The sequence below is a fragment of the Telopea speciosissima genome, chromosome 9 (genome assembly GCF_018873765.1).
Source record: "Telopea speciosissima isolate NSW1024214 ecotype Mountain lineage chromosome 9, Tspe_v1, whole genome shotgun sequence".
Taxonomy (NCBI): domain Eukaryota; kingdom Viridiplantae; phylum Streptophyta; class Magnoliopsida; order Proteales; family Proteaceae; genus Telopea; species Telopea speciosissima.
This window is the reverse complement of record NC_057924.1, coordinates 45,159,120-45,174,138: the sequence shown is the minus strand read 5'-3', so window position 1 is coordinate 45,174,138 and position 15,019 is coordinate 45,159,120.

Genomic DNA, 15,019 nt, shown 5'->3' with positions numbered 1-15,019 from the left:
GGGATTAAATCGGTGTCCTAACACATGAGCATCTAACCTATCAAACTAAAGTGAATTGAAAGGAATAAAAATACAGCCACACATACTAACCATATAAAAAGAAATAAGGGAATAAAAATGCATCCATAAACCACAACCATATAAAATTAAAATAAAAGAAATAGAGGGAGAAGAAGAAGAAGATAGAGAGAGATAGAGGAGATGGAGAATGAGATTGAGAGTTTAGATAGTAAAACCTGGATGTGCTTCCATGAATGTAATTGAAAAGCTTGAATACTTGCATAAACTTACCATGTCCTCCTCTTCTAAATCTTCAAGTCTTGTCATCAACTTAAGAACTTAGACTAGAAGGCTTAAAACCTAAACTAGAATTAAGAAATTACAACCCAATTGAAGACAAATTAAAGCATAAACTAAACCTATTATAACCATTAACTAAAAATCATAAAAGCAAACTAGAACTTAGAAAAGCCAAAAATCACAAATTAGAAGGAGAAGAAGAGAAGAAATTTCACTAAGTGAATGAGCTAAAAATTACACTAAAAGCTGAATTAAAATTGAACTACAAACTAACTAAAAACTGAACTAAAAAACTCACTTCTTACAACCCAGAGGGCAAGGGGTATTTATAAGGGGAAGAGAGGAGAAGAGAGAAGAGGGAAGTGTAGGAGAAATATTCCCTAAGAAAAAAGAATATTCTCTTCTCCTTCCTCTTTTACAATACCTTGAATCCTAAGAAAAAAGAAAAAAATAGAAAGAAGACGAAGAGAAGATTGTTTACATAGACTTTCTATTTCTAGAAAAGTAAACTTCCAATTCTAACAAGTGCTTCCTTTTCTTTGAAGATATCTTCTCCAAGCAATAAAATCAAAGCATCTTTGATTTTTCAACTTTTCATAGGTGAGAGAATATCTTTCAAAATAAATCTATCCCAAGTAGAATTCCAGAATTGCCCTTGAGAAGTTGGAGGAGAGAGAGAGTAAGGGTGATGACTAGGATTCCTTCAAGAATAAATAAAATATCCATTCTATCCTTCAGAAAACTTGGAGCATGGGGTGCTTATATAGGCCTCACCATTGTATTCCTTGCGAAAAATCACCCAAAATAGACCCAAATTTCATCCAATTTGGAGTTGGGGAGCCCAAGATATCTCAAGTTAAAGTTGGACTGTCCAGAGCCCTCCAAATGGAATCTTTCGGGTACAGGAAATATAACTTCTGGTTATTACATTAAGGCCCCTAGAATCCGAACTTCCGCTTCACTTTGTCCCCGGCCGACTGTCAATAATTATAAATAAACCCTTACAGACCATTTTCACGTGTCGTTACGAAAACGGCCGTAACTTCTTCGTTTCAACTCGGAATCAAGTGTCGTTTGAACCATTAAGAAGCTGACTCGATGGGCTACGCATCCATGCCATTAACACCTCTAAATAGATTAAAAACATTTTCTTAGCATCATCTCCTCCGTTTTCACAAGAATTCACCTAAAACCTGAAAAGCACAAGAAAGCACCGAGTAACTCTGTCCAATGTGGTAAAATGTATGCTTTATGCCCTAAGATTTCACACATAAATGTGCTCATCAGATATCAGGCAGAATAACAGCATCGAAAAATATTTGGAGAGTAATCGCCCGGATTGTCAAGCAGCGTAACAGCGTACGGATGTCGGGTACTGAGACCTTGGACAGAATAACAACATCGAAAGGCTTCGAAAACTAGGCTTCTTCAAATATCAGGAAAAGTAACGGCCCACGGGTGTAGGGTGGTAGGACCTCGGACAGAATAACGGCGTTGAAAAGCGCTTCAAAAACTAGGAATTAGGACATCGGGCAGGGTGACTAGGCCATAGGAGGCTTCAGGGTTTTGGGCAGAAATGGGCTAAGAAAAGCGGGTCTAGAGGACCCAGACTCTAGACAGAGGGACGAGGCTCAAAAGCTCGAAATCAGACAGGGGTAGGGCCCCAAAACTAGGAAAAAAGGAAAAAAGGAAAAAAAATGAAAATTGAAGCTCTGGGGATCCCGCCTCTCCTCAACTTAAGACATTGAAATGAGGGGGGCTATTTATAGCCAAAAATCCGCTTGGCAGCGCCACAGCGAAATTGGCAACGCCGCCGGATAAAAAAAATTCCATTTGGGGTACCCGACGGTGCAGCGGCCCGAGGCACGGTGCCACCACCCGGCCCAGCAGGGGTAGGGCTTGACAGGGCCGCGGCCGGGTGCGGCACTGCGGCCGAGCGCAACGCTGCTGGGTGGTGGCACTGCCAGGCACGACGCTGTCGTGCTGTCACGCCCCTATTCCAGAAAAGGAATATAATACAATATAAAGGGTGACTAGGACGACGCGTGTCATCCCATTAAGCTGCCCGGATCACTGACATAATGTCCCAACGCACAGTCATAACCAATATTAAAGCAATATAATATCAAAATGCAGAAAAAGGAAAACATTACATTCCCAAAAGATCAGTAGTTTACGGAAGCGTATAAAATCAAATAGTTACAAGATGTTCAAAGGCTAAATGATAAAATACTGTAGTTAACACATTTCCTATGACCATCTAATAACTATCAAAAGGGTATAACAGTAAATGTTTATACATGGGCTTTAAGCCCCAAAATAATCAAAAAGGGACCAAGTCCCAAGAATCCTCACGGCCTGTAAGCGCAATCATCACAAGGACACCCGTCGCCATGTTCCTCTGACACAGCTTCCTGCTCCTCCGTACCAATATCATCGTATCCCGAGGGTTAGACTTCGAGTCCCGCGAGATAACCACCATCTGCATCATAATCTGAAAAGTGTGCGCACGAGGGGGTTAGCTCCACTGAGCCAGTGAGGGGATGGGGATGCACAAACACAGAATTCACATATAGTCTAATGATGCATGCACATGTTAGTAAATTTTTCACCTATTACACATACTAAGTCAAAGGTATATGCTACTGTGACAACTCGGGAGACACTATGGGTCACTTAACTTATCGCCACAATGAAACCTCAATTGTCACCAGGGGGCCTACGCCGGTCGAAGCCACCAAGACCACCCAATGGCAAACCCCGATAACCATTACTACCATGATGGCCTCTTCCACCTCCACAAAATCCGGAGTTCGGTTACCCAACATCTAAACCCCTGTTGGTAAGGGTCGTAGCATAAGGTACAAAAGGGTACAATGCAAGTCCTAGCCGTAAATATACTACATGCAAGTTCTATCGTCCCGAGACCGGTATTCAACACCGACCCGGGTGCATCAACGTCCCATTCCATCTCAGCACCGTCTCGACTCAGTCCGTCTCGCCCTCTTACTCCAACTTGGTTTCCAATCACGGTTAAAGTGTTAACTGATCCTCAGAAAGAAAAGTAAAAGCCAAACAACGAGTGCAGAAGGAACGAGGCGAGAAACAGAACTCGTGAATTTTAAAACTTTTTGTTCTCCTTTAGATTTCAATCATTGTTTTCTCGCTCTCATTCCGATCGTTCCTCTGTCTCGTCGAGCATATGTTTTCTTGTGAAAGCACGATGTGATCTCGCTAGTAGCTCCATTTACAATCTTTTTGCTTCAAAATGGCTTGAAACAAACAAGCCCCGCCACGAAAATTTGGTATTTTCAGCCATATAAACATAAAGTATGATAAAATCTCACCCCCGCCCTTGGGGCAATAAAATGCATCGGATATTCATAAAGGTATTATATATTTTCAGGGTTCTGGCACCGATACTTACTGGCACCGTAACCCAAATAAAAGATGGAAAGCAATCGCAACATCATCATATCAATTACGTAATGTAAAGTATACAAGATGCGTAATCATGCTTAATAAAGTATACTAATAGCATGGTACATGTACAATTAATAATAGTAAACCCAAACAATAACCAAACCCACTCACAATATAGGTTATGCCTCGTTGTTACAAGTTTATCGCCGCGATTGAGTAATACGTCACAAGATAAGAGTTTCAAACCTAAGGAAAGAGTGAGAATAAAGTTAAACAAGTAATGGAGAGGATCCCCAAAAGGCATCCCATAAATTATCTAAGTAATAGGTTTCAGAAGCAGGGTGGTTTCTTATGCCCAATTCCTGAAATCGCATGTAAAACCTCTCTAACCAATAGCTTCAAAGCCTGGCGGTTTTATGGGTTGTTTTTCTCAGAACATAAAATCACATGTAAAACCTCTCTAACTAGGGGCTCCTATAGGGAGGTGGTTTTAAGGGTGGTTTCTCATAGGTCTTAAAACCACATGTAAAACCGTACACCTCCAGGTCTGAGATTCAAGGGGTTTTTCACCAAGGGTTCCATTTCCAAGGAATATGAAGGCAAGGGAACACCAAAGGAACTTCTCCCTTGGTCCATTAGGGTCCTAAGACCTCGTCCATATAACCCAAAGGATTTAAGAGGAGAATCAAAGAAGAACCTAATCTAAGGCATAATAGGGTAGAAACCCTAAGTTTTTCAAGTAGGATGAGATGGTGAGTCTTAGGATTAACAATGGAGTGTAATAGCTTCACCATAGCATAGGTTAAAGGTTTCAATCGATCCTTGGGTTCCAAGTAGAACCCTAGGTCAAGGTTTTTCCATCTCCCAAGTTCCCAAAACCTAAAAATAGAAGAAGGGAAGAGAGTTTAATGGCTTACCTAACCAAGACAAAAGAGCTCCACGTTTAGGGCTCCAAGAGGTGGGGTCTCAAGCCTCCAGCCAAGCCCTTTCACCCACCTTCTTCCTTCTCTCCTTCCTTCTTGCTCTCTTCCACGTTTTAGGGTAAATGGGAGGAGTTTATGGCCAATAAATGCCCATGGGTTCTATTTATGGTAGGTGGGACTTAAGGTCCATTTGGTTGGGTAACAAAATAAATCAAAACCCATTCTTGGGTCAAATTAGATTAAATGGGTCCACCCATAAGTCCCACAAGGAAAAGAAGATTATTAATGGGGTCCAAGAGAAATGGGAACACAAGTCCCTTACACATTTCCCAAGGTAAGTGGGTCCTACAATAAAATAGTCTAGGCGGTCCTAACCTTGACCCGTACTTCGAGGACATCGAAGGGAAGGGTAAATAAATAAGACAAGGGGCTAGAACTTACTTCACAACTACCACGGTGTGTCCCCCAAGACCCCGAATAGTTTCCCCACAGCAATACTAAGTTCATCACTTAAACAAAGTGTCCAACTGAGGCGACGGGCCAGGATGCTCTCTTCGAAATTCTTCGCTTTCCGGGCTGGTACTAGGAGGATAGTCAAAAAAGTTGCCATCGACGAATTTCCCCCACTGTCGGTTGAGGAATCTTTCCTCCACAGGCAAACCCGTACTGTGGTCAATGATCTTGTAGCTAGGTTTGACCACCAGCGAGAACAGCTCACCAGCATACATGACAGCGGTATCTACACGTCACGAGGGAGAAATAATAATTAATTATAAACCCGAGTGCGGGTATAACATATGCGGTGCCACAATCGGGCATGGTCCTGCCATGCAGTGCCACGGTCGCAAGCGATGCCGCTGGGTCAGGGCTTCAAGCGAGGGCGTCATGTGGGGTCATTCTGGGGATGTGGGGGGACCACGGGTGGAAACGAGGTGGAACAGGGGGTGGCTAACTCACCCCGAAGGAAAGGAGTATTTAAAGGGCATTGCCAGTCTTTCGCATCTGGTTGTCGTCATCGCTGGGGGTGGCAAAATCCGACGTCTACAGTTTTTCCCTCTTTGGCCGAGGCCTTGCCAACCGTCGAAGGGCAAAGATAAAAGACTGCTTGATTTTGTCACCAGGAGCATGCATCACAGCCACTTTGCTCATAGGTGGTGGAGTTGAACGATTAAAACCGCGTCTCGATAAACCATTCGGCAAATCTTTTGAGCAACTATGACCGTTGCTTTGCTCATAGGCGACGGTGTTCCCTCAGCAAACTTCTCAGTGAGCCTCCTTAGGTTGAGCAACTACTACCATCGCTTTGCTCATAATCGACGGAGGTCCCTTGGTAAATCTTTCGGTAAACTTCCTCGGATTGAGCAACTACTATCGCCACTTTGCTCATAGGTGACGACGTTTTGAACGATAAAACCTAATTCAGCAAATCGCTCGGTGAAGTCTTTTGTTTTGAATGATAAAATCTATTTTGGCAAACCGTCCAATTAAACCTTTTGTTTCGAACGATAAAACCTATCTCGGTAAACCGCCCAATGAAATCTTTTGTTTTAAACGATAAAACCTATCTCGGTAAACCATTTGGTAGCAACTGGTACTCAATTAGTAAATCTAGCAACCGCCCAATGAATGATCAAGTTATACACGAGTATAGTAGAGATTAATAGGATCAAGTTGCACAAGAGTGCGGAACTTTTTTAAAGTTCATCGATGAATTCAGTAGTGGTTGAATAATCAAATTGAATGTGAGTGCAGAAGATATCGAAGGTTTGGTCAAGCTATACATGAGTGTGGTAGGAGCCAAACGATATGAGATTAGGTTGTATGTGAGTGCAACAAAAATCAACATTTAGACAACATGTGACAATGCAATCCTTATGCATAATGAAAAGTTTTTATTTTTATGTAAAGAGATGAAATAATCAATTTTATGCAAATGTTTATGATGCAAACATGGGCAAATGAAAAGCAATCATATACAATCATAAATGCTTACCAAGTATCCATCATTTCTGTACTGCACAACACCTGTTCTTCACAAATGGTTAGTGCACAAATGTGATGGCAGCATAAAAAACCTAAGTAGAGACAAACATTTTTCATGATTGTGATTCACCCCCTTTTTTTCAGCTTTTATTTTTCTTTTGAAAAGCATTTTATTTGCAAAAGTATTTCATTTTAAAATCCTATTGCACAATTCCATGTAGGCATATTATTCACGTCCCTGTTACACGCATAGGCTTGTCAAACATTGAGGGGCCAAGGTCGAATGGGTAGAATTTTGCCCCAGAGTCAAAATGGATATGACCATGATGGATGGATAGGTCATTCTTCCCTTCCTCCATGGGTAACATTGTCTTTCTTTTTCGTGTGGTCATCAAGGTTCTTCAATGATTAGGAATTGATCTCCATGGACAGGATGCCCCTCTTATTTCAGATGCTCTTTCCAGGTAGACTGCCCCAGGGAAATAAACTTTCTTCCTCATGCCCCATCGTCTCGGATAGAGATTGACCCAGTAAAAACTTGATTCCTCTTCTGGTATTGCCCTGGTCACCTTGCTGGTTAAAAGGGTGAGTACACTGCTGCTGATGTTCTAAGCCCTAAATTTCCTTGACCTTGGTGGACATGCTTTTTTTTATTTATCATTGGGTTGCATCAAAGAGAGAGATATTGACGAAGAAGAGGATAGAGCAGAAATATGGAGGGTAAAAAAAGATAGGGAAGTAAATGGATGGACAAAGGACTGTACATATGGGAGGACCGAACTTGATTGTTCTTTTGTCAAGTTGCCTACGTACCCTAACTAGGGATCAGGTCAAACGTAGTTCGGCACAAAGATGTCCCAACATCAAAGCCTTAATAATTAAGTTTCGTCATAGCCCGGTGAGCTCGAAACTGCTGAGGAGAATCTCATCATCGTTTAGCCCGAGAGGACTTTACTAGGTTGTAATGGGGCTTAGGACTAGGTTCCAAAGGATGGTAGAGGCTCAAATGTGCCCCTAGGGTCCAACCATGGTGTTTGAGTTAAAATAATACCGCAAGCGTACTGGTCAATTGTAGCTACGGGTCGAACACGAGGAGATATACGCCACTCTAGTTAACTAACTTAAAAGTAATGCAAAGTGAACCAAATTAAAGTGTTAAATTAAATTAATCAAACTAATGAAAATTAATAAGCATCGAACAAAATTAAGGGATTAAGTTGGCGTCCTAACACATGAGCATCTAACCTCTCAAACTAACGCAAATTGGAAGGAATAACAAAAACGCAGCCACACTTCACAACCTCATAAAAAGAAATAAGGGAATAAAAGTGCATCCACATACCACAACCATATAAAAAAAAATTAAAAGAAATAGAGAGAGAAGAAGAAGAAGATAGAGTGAGATAGAGGAGAGGGAGAATGAGATTAAGGGTTTAGAGAATGAAATACCTTGATGTGCTTGAACCGGATTGAACTTGCTTGCATGAATACTTGAATAAACTTACCATCGCTTCCTCTTCTAAATCTCCAAGTCTTGTGATCAACATAGGAACTTAAACTAGGAAGCTTTAAACTAAAACTATTACAACCATATTGAAAACATTTAAGCAAAATCTATTACAACCATTAAACTAGACTTATGAAATCAAAACTAAGAACTTGAAAGAACTAATCTTATGAAATCAAAACTAAAAACTAGAAAGCCAAAAATCACAATTTAGAAGGAAAAGAAGAGAAGAAATTTCACTAAAAATTTTAACAACTTTACAAGAGAGGGGCTAGGGGTATTTATAGGGGGAAGGAGAGAAGAAATAAGAGAAGAGAGAAGAGAGGGAGGAGCTCCACGATTTTGGAGCTCCTCTCGTTCTAAAAATCGTGGAGAGGAGAGAGAATGTGAGAAAGGAATCCAAAAATATAAATAGAAAGAGGGAGAGAAGAGAATATTGTTTACATAAACCTTCTATTTCTAGAAAAGTAAATTTCTAATTCTAACTTGTGCTTCCTTTTCTTTGTAGATATCTTCTCCAAGCAATGAGATCAAAGCATCTTTGACTTTTCAATCTTTCATAGATGAGAGAATATCTTTCAAAAGAAATCTATCCCAAGTAGAATTCTAAAAGTGCCCTTGAAAAGTTGGAGGAGAGAGAGAGTGATGACTAGGATAGTGATGACTAGGATTCCACTCAACCAACTAACAAAATCCCTAATGTGTCCTCTAAAAATTGTGGGGCATTAAATGCAGCCCAAAAAAATCATGGACACCTTGTGGGCCTTCAAAACTATGGAATCTAGTGGCAGTGTGGGTCCCTCTATGTGGGTAGCAGTCCTTCTCTCTCTTCAAGAATGCAAAATTGCCAAAATGGCTCTGTACTTGCAGTAGATCTCCACCATTGCTTAGAAATATCTTCTACAATGTCAAAAATGTCCTTGGGCAGTGGTAGAATGACTATGGGCTTGCACTACAGCTCCTTTCTGACCCATTATCCTTTCTTGGGCTGAAAAGAATAATCAACTGTACGGTGGGCTAGACAAATGCATACTTGCGTTCCGTCACTTTCAACTTGCTTCAAATTTAATCCTCTTTACAGCCATGGAAAGAAAAATGATAATTTTACGTGTAAATTGGGACATGCAACTCCCGATAGTCCAGAATAGTCCAGAATAGCCCAAAATAGCCCAAAACCTGAAAAGCACAAGAAAGCACCAAAGTAACTCTATCCAAGGTGGTAAAATGTATGCTTTATGCCCTAAGATTTCACACATAAATGTGCTCATCACATGGCATGACACTTCTGCTCCCAACATTCTACCAGGAATCTGGTAATTGAATTCTTTTTTTCTTTTTTTTTTGGGATTTTGACAATTATTCTTTCCAGAAGTTCAATCGAGAAGTTAGACAATCCTTCTCATTTTAACTGAGGGTTTTACCCTCGAAAATTGACTGATAATTTTGACAATATCGTCTCCGAAGGAAAAGTGACAATTGTTGCCCCATGGTCTAATTGCTCCCAATTGTTTGCAAGATCTTGAGCCAATCCATCCTCTCTCTTTTTCAAAAAAAAAAAAAAAATTACTCTCATTTATTTTTCCTTTTTTTCTTTTTTATTATTTTTTTATTTTTTTATTTTATTTTATATAAATTGGCTCAACTTTGGATTTGGAGATGGAGCTTTTCTTTTCTTTTTATCCTTCAGAAACGTATTACTCTTGTGACATCTTCCTTCAACACAGGGACTCCTTCCGGTCAGACCCTAGAAGCTAGTGGGATATTTGATAAGCAGGAGGATGTATGGAGAATGGGGTGTAGGTGGGCCAAGATGAGTGTATTTTTTTTTTAGAAAAGGTTAAGGCACAACTGGGGGACTAGGGGATTTTGCTGTCTCAGGGTTTATTTGGAATGACTAGCTGCCAAAAGGGGCCTCCCTTAACAGGCTTTATGAGATGAAATCTTCATCTAAGCTTCCGGCTCGTTGGAAGGGGATCAGATGTATGGAAAGCTCTAGATCTTTAACCATCAAGACTTTGACATTGGAAAAATGGGTAGTAGATTTTTTTTTTTTTAACTATCAGTCATGAGATCATTATAAACTGCTATTTGAATGAAAGTAAAAGAAAGAGAACAAGTTGATGGATAAAAAACATATTCATTGACGGCTAATGGAAAACACATGGTGGATGAGTTGACAGAAGGAAACTTGACTGAATGAAAAGACCTAAGGGATGCTGACCTAATGATGTCTTCATTGTGATCCTACCTACACAAGAGTGAAATACTGTCACTGCTTTGTCACGGGACTGTGCAGTTTGTCCCTTCAAAAGTGCCCTTCTAACCAGAGCTAGGTACTGGATCCATTTTAAGTCAGCCAGCGAGACTGAGGCTCATCAAGTTAATGACCGTAGTTTAATGCCTTCGGGCAACAGTGATATCCTCAATCAGTGTTCGTCCTCAATTTAAACTTTCCTGCTTCTAATAGGTCTTGGATAGCATGCCCGACTGCAATGCATTCATCAGTAGGGTGCCCCTTTTGGGTTTGATAGTCACAATAGTGACCCGGGTCATACCAAGAAGGTGGAGGATCCATGACCGATTATGGTCAGACTATGCCCAAAAGCCCTAATTTCTTCAATTCGGTGTATACCATAGACCTAGTCATGCCCAAATCAGTGAACTCAGGCTGACTTGGTTTACCATGTTCACCTCCAGGTTTTGGTTATGATTTTGCATCATGTGATTGTCCTGGCTATTTGCATCTTTGAACAATTTGTATTCAATGCGCTTCCCTGTGGCTATGAGAGCTTCGAAAGTTATGAGGTGTTGACAATAGAGACAATCATGATATTCTCCATATAGATTCTCCAAGATCATCTCCACCTGTTCTGCTTCCGTCGGGCGGCTCCATATCTTTGCGGCCTTCTCTCTAAACCTCATTATGAAATTGGTGAATCCTTCATTCGGCCCTTGCCTTAGTGTTGTAAGCATATTACTTTGTGAATGCCTTCACAACTGCCGACCAGGTTTGAGTTTGAGTCAGGTCCAACTGGGTGAGCTACCTCAGAGCTGATCCAGCTAATGAGTAAAGGAAGGCCTGACCCATCTGGTTTTTTGTGAGTTCCCATGACTTGGCCACAGTGATGAAGATTTTTAAGTGGGCTTTGGGGTCTCCAGTTCCGTCAAACTTGTCAAGCTTCCACTTGAAATCCTTAGGTATTCTTCCCGCTGGAAAGAAGACCAAATCATCTTCCGATTTTACAACTGCTTTGCCTTTCACGAAGATCTCTAGTTCTTCAACCTTCTCCCTCATTTGCCTTTCCCTTTCAGTCTTAGGCGGATTCTGTAGCGTGTTGACAACCACAACCTCCTCTTCTTCTATCACAAATTTAGGTTGCACCCTAGGTACCATCGGTGTCATCCTAGGTTCTCCGAGGCTTTGCACATTAGCTCCTGTAAACTGGTTCTGCATCGCCTGAACCATCTGCGTGACCAACTGTTCCATCTCTGTCATTTCTTTCTGCATGCTGACCATTTCCTGATTCAGTACTTCAATTGACGGGCTGATATTTGACAGATCCATGGTGCCTACACTGGGTGATGACCTCACTAGACTCTGCCTAAGTGGAGGAATGGAAGTACTTAAGACCTCTGAGGATCAAATTGGACCAACTCAGGTTAGCCCATTATCATGACGGGCCCACATGAGTGATAGGAATATTTCTTATCATGGATTATGCTTGACAAAACTTATTTTAAAACTCGAGAAGATTTTTTTTTTATGATTTTATATTCTATATTTTTTTTTATTTGTACTAGAAGATATACACAAACAAATATATACAAACAAGGTTAGTATGTGCAACAATTTGCCTTTGACCTCTTGGTTCCATCTTATTTAGGTAATTAATGGTGTAGTTACATCGACACCCGGGATTAATCAAGAAAGGCCCTTATAATCTCAGAATTGATGTAGTGACACCATAAATCCGTCGTTGTTCGATGGCTTAGGTTAAATTGGAATCGTTACATAGCAGCAAACAAGACGGCCTAATTGAGAATCTCTCAACGGTCTATCCTTTGTTAATACGGGATGCCTCGTATCGCAAGACGATCAGAGCTCTATCATTGGCGTACCATACTGGATAGCGTATCATTATCCGAGGGACAATTGAGGCAACATTTTTTTTTTGATACACCAGCCTAGACGGATATGTCATTTTTTACGAGGGACTATCGAGGGACGGATAGGGTGACTAGGCCATGGAGGCTTCAGGCTTTTGGGAGGAAATGGGTTAGAAAAGGCAGGTCTAGAGGACCCGGACTCTAGACAGAGGGACGAGGCTCGAAAGCTCGAAATCGGACAGGGGCAGGGCCCCGAAACTAGGAAAAAAGGTAAAAAACTGAAAACTACAGCTCTGAGGGTCCCCCCTCTCCTCAACTTGAGACTTGTTGAAATGAGGGGTGGGGGGCTATTTATAACCAAAAAAAATTGGAGGCGCCGCTGGATCAAAAAAATTTTCATTTGGGGTACCCGACGACGCCGAGGGGGGAAGGGCCTCCTGTGAGGTGTCGCAATCAGGCGTGGCGCTGCTAAACGGCTCCACAGTCGAACGCGGTGCCACAACCGGGTGCGGCACTGCCAGGTGGTCCTGCTGCCAGGCGCGGTGCTGTCGTGCAGTATCGCGGCAGTGCATAATGCCGCTGGGTCAGGGCTTCAAGCGAGGGCATCATGTGGGGTCATTTTGGGGATGTGGGGCGACCACGGGTGGAAACGAGGTGGAACAGGGGGTGTCCGAGTCACCCCGAAGGAAAGGAGTATTTACAGGGCATTGCCAGTCTTTTGCGTCCGATTGTCGCCATCGCTGGAGGGTGGAAAAATCCAGCGTCTACAGTTCCCTTACGATCAAGCCAACTCCTCCACACTCTAGGGTTCTCAAAAAACCCTAGACTATCTCCAAGATCAAAATACTAAGAGAGGGAAGGGAAGAGAACGGTTTTCACAAGGAGTGGGGTGCTCCACGTTTTGGATATATGAGAGTCCTTTTGGTTTTTGCCTTTCCAATATATTTTATATTATTGCCCTCTCTTATCACAAATTGGATGGAACACATAAGCAAGGAGATTGAGTTTCCTAAAGGGACTCTATCACTAAGCAATCAAATCTTTCCACCCGAGGAAAGACTCCTATTACCTTGATTTGGACAGAAGAAATACATTTTCAAAGCAACTGTTCAAGAAAATAGATAATAGTTTTTTAAAAATAAATCTAAAAAACATTTCAAAACATTTGGAAAATACTACCGGATCCGGATTTGTGTCCAATCTTGTATAGAATACTCTCCTCAACATATTCCCAACGTATGGGTTGTGGATTCCTTGTTGAGCATCTCTTTCGAATGCAGTCAGATACTGTGAATCCAGCACACCGATATATAGTCAGAGAGACATCAATTGTTGGTGCACCAAAACCCACAACATCTGAATGCAACAATAAGGACCCCTCAGGTCAAGGGACCAATCGTGAACTACTTAAGAGAATCTCATTTTCTTTATAAACTGACAGTACACCACATGTGAAATTCTCAAGTGATCCAGTCCAATGCATACTTCGTATGTACACTCACACTTGTGTCTTGGGAAAAACAACATGCCTAAGCACACACAGTGTGACCACCATATTACACAAGATGTCTAGTCTTGTCCCTCGTGGTGAACAATTTTAGGCAAGTATACCTATAGAACAGATCATGCTAATCAAAATTAAATTTATTAATTCAAAAAAAAGTTTGTACATCAATGCCAATTACCAATGAACTTTATGCCCATATTTCTAACATGTTTTTCAAAAACACTAGGAGATAAGCCTTTAGTCATAGGGTTAGATAAATTATCTGTAGTGTCAACCTTAGCTATGGCTATGTCACCATATTGAATGATCTCACGAATCAAGTGATACTTCTGCTCCAAATGCTTATTTCTCTAGTGAGCTCTTGGTTCCTTTGCTTGTGTTATAGCTCCCTTGTTATCACATAATAATGGTATGGGTTGCTCCACTAGCTAAGAGACCACCCTTAAGTCGGTCAAGAATTTCTTGAGCCAGAAACCTTCCTTAGCTGCTTCACTAGCTGCCAAGTACTCACCTTCTGTTGTGGAATCGACCTTTAACTTCTATTTGGCATTCCTCCAAATCACTGCACCACCACCAATCATAAAGACCATCATAGAGGTGGACTTTCTATCATCCTTATCAGTTTGGAAATCCGAATTGGTATATCCACCCACCAACAACTGATCACAACCATACACAAGGAAGAATCCTTGGTCCTCCTTAGATACTTGAGGATCCCCTTGACAGCTGTCCAATGTTCTTATCCCGAATTGGATTGATATCGGCTCACAATCCCTACAGCATGATAAATATCTGGTTTGATACACAACATGGCATACATCAGAATTCCTACTGCCGAAGCATAAGGAACTCTCTTCATAGCCTCAACATCCTCAGAAGTTTGAGGACATTGTGACTTGGAAAGACTGATTCCATGCCTGAGAGGCACATTACCTCTCTTCGAATCCTGCATGTTGAACCTGTTAAGCACTTTGTCAATGTATGTGGATTGTGATAACCCCAACATCCTATTCTTGTGATCTCTCACAAGCTTAATTCCTAGGATGTAGTGGCCTCTCCTAGATCTTTCATTGAGAATGTTTTGAATAACCACATCTTTCCAAATGAGAGTAGTTCCACATCATTCCCAATGAGTAATATACCATCAACATATAGGACAAGGAACCAAACGGAATCCCCACTAACTTTCTTATACATGCATAGTTCATCAACGTTTTGCTCAAATTCAAAAAAATCCTTGACAGTTTGATCAAAATGGATGTTCCAACT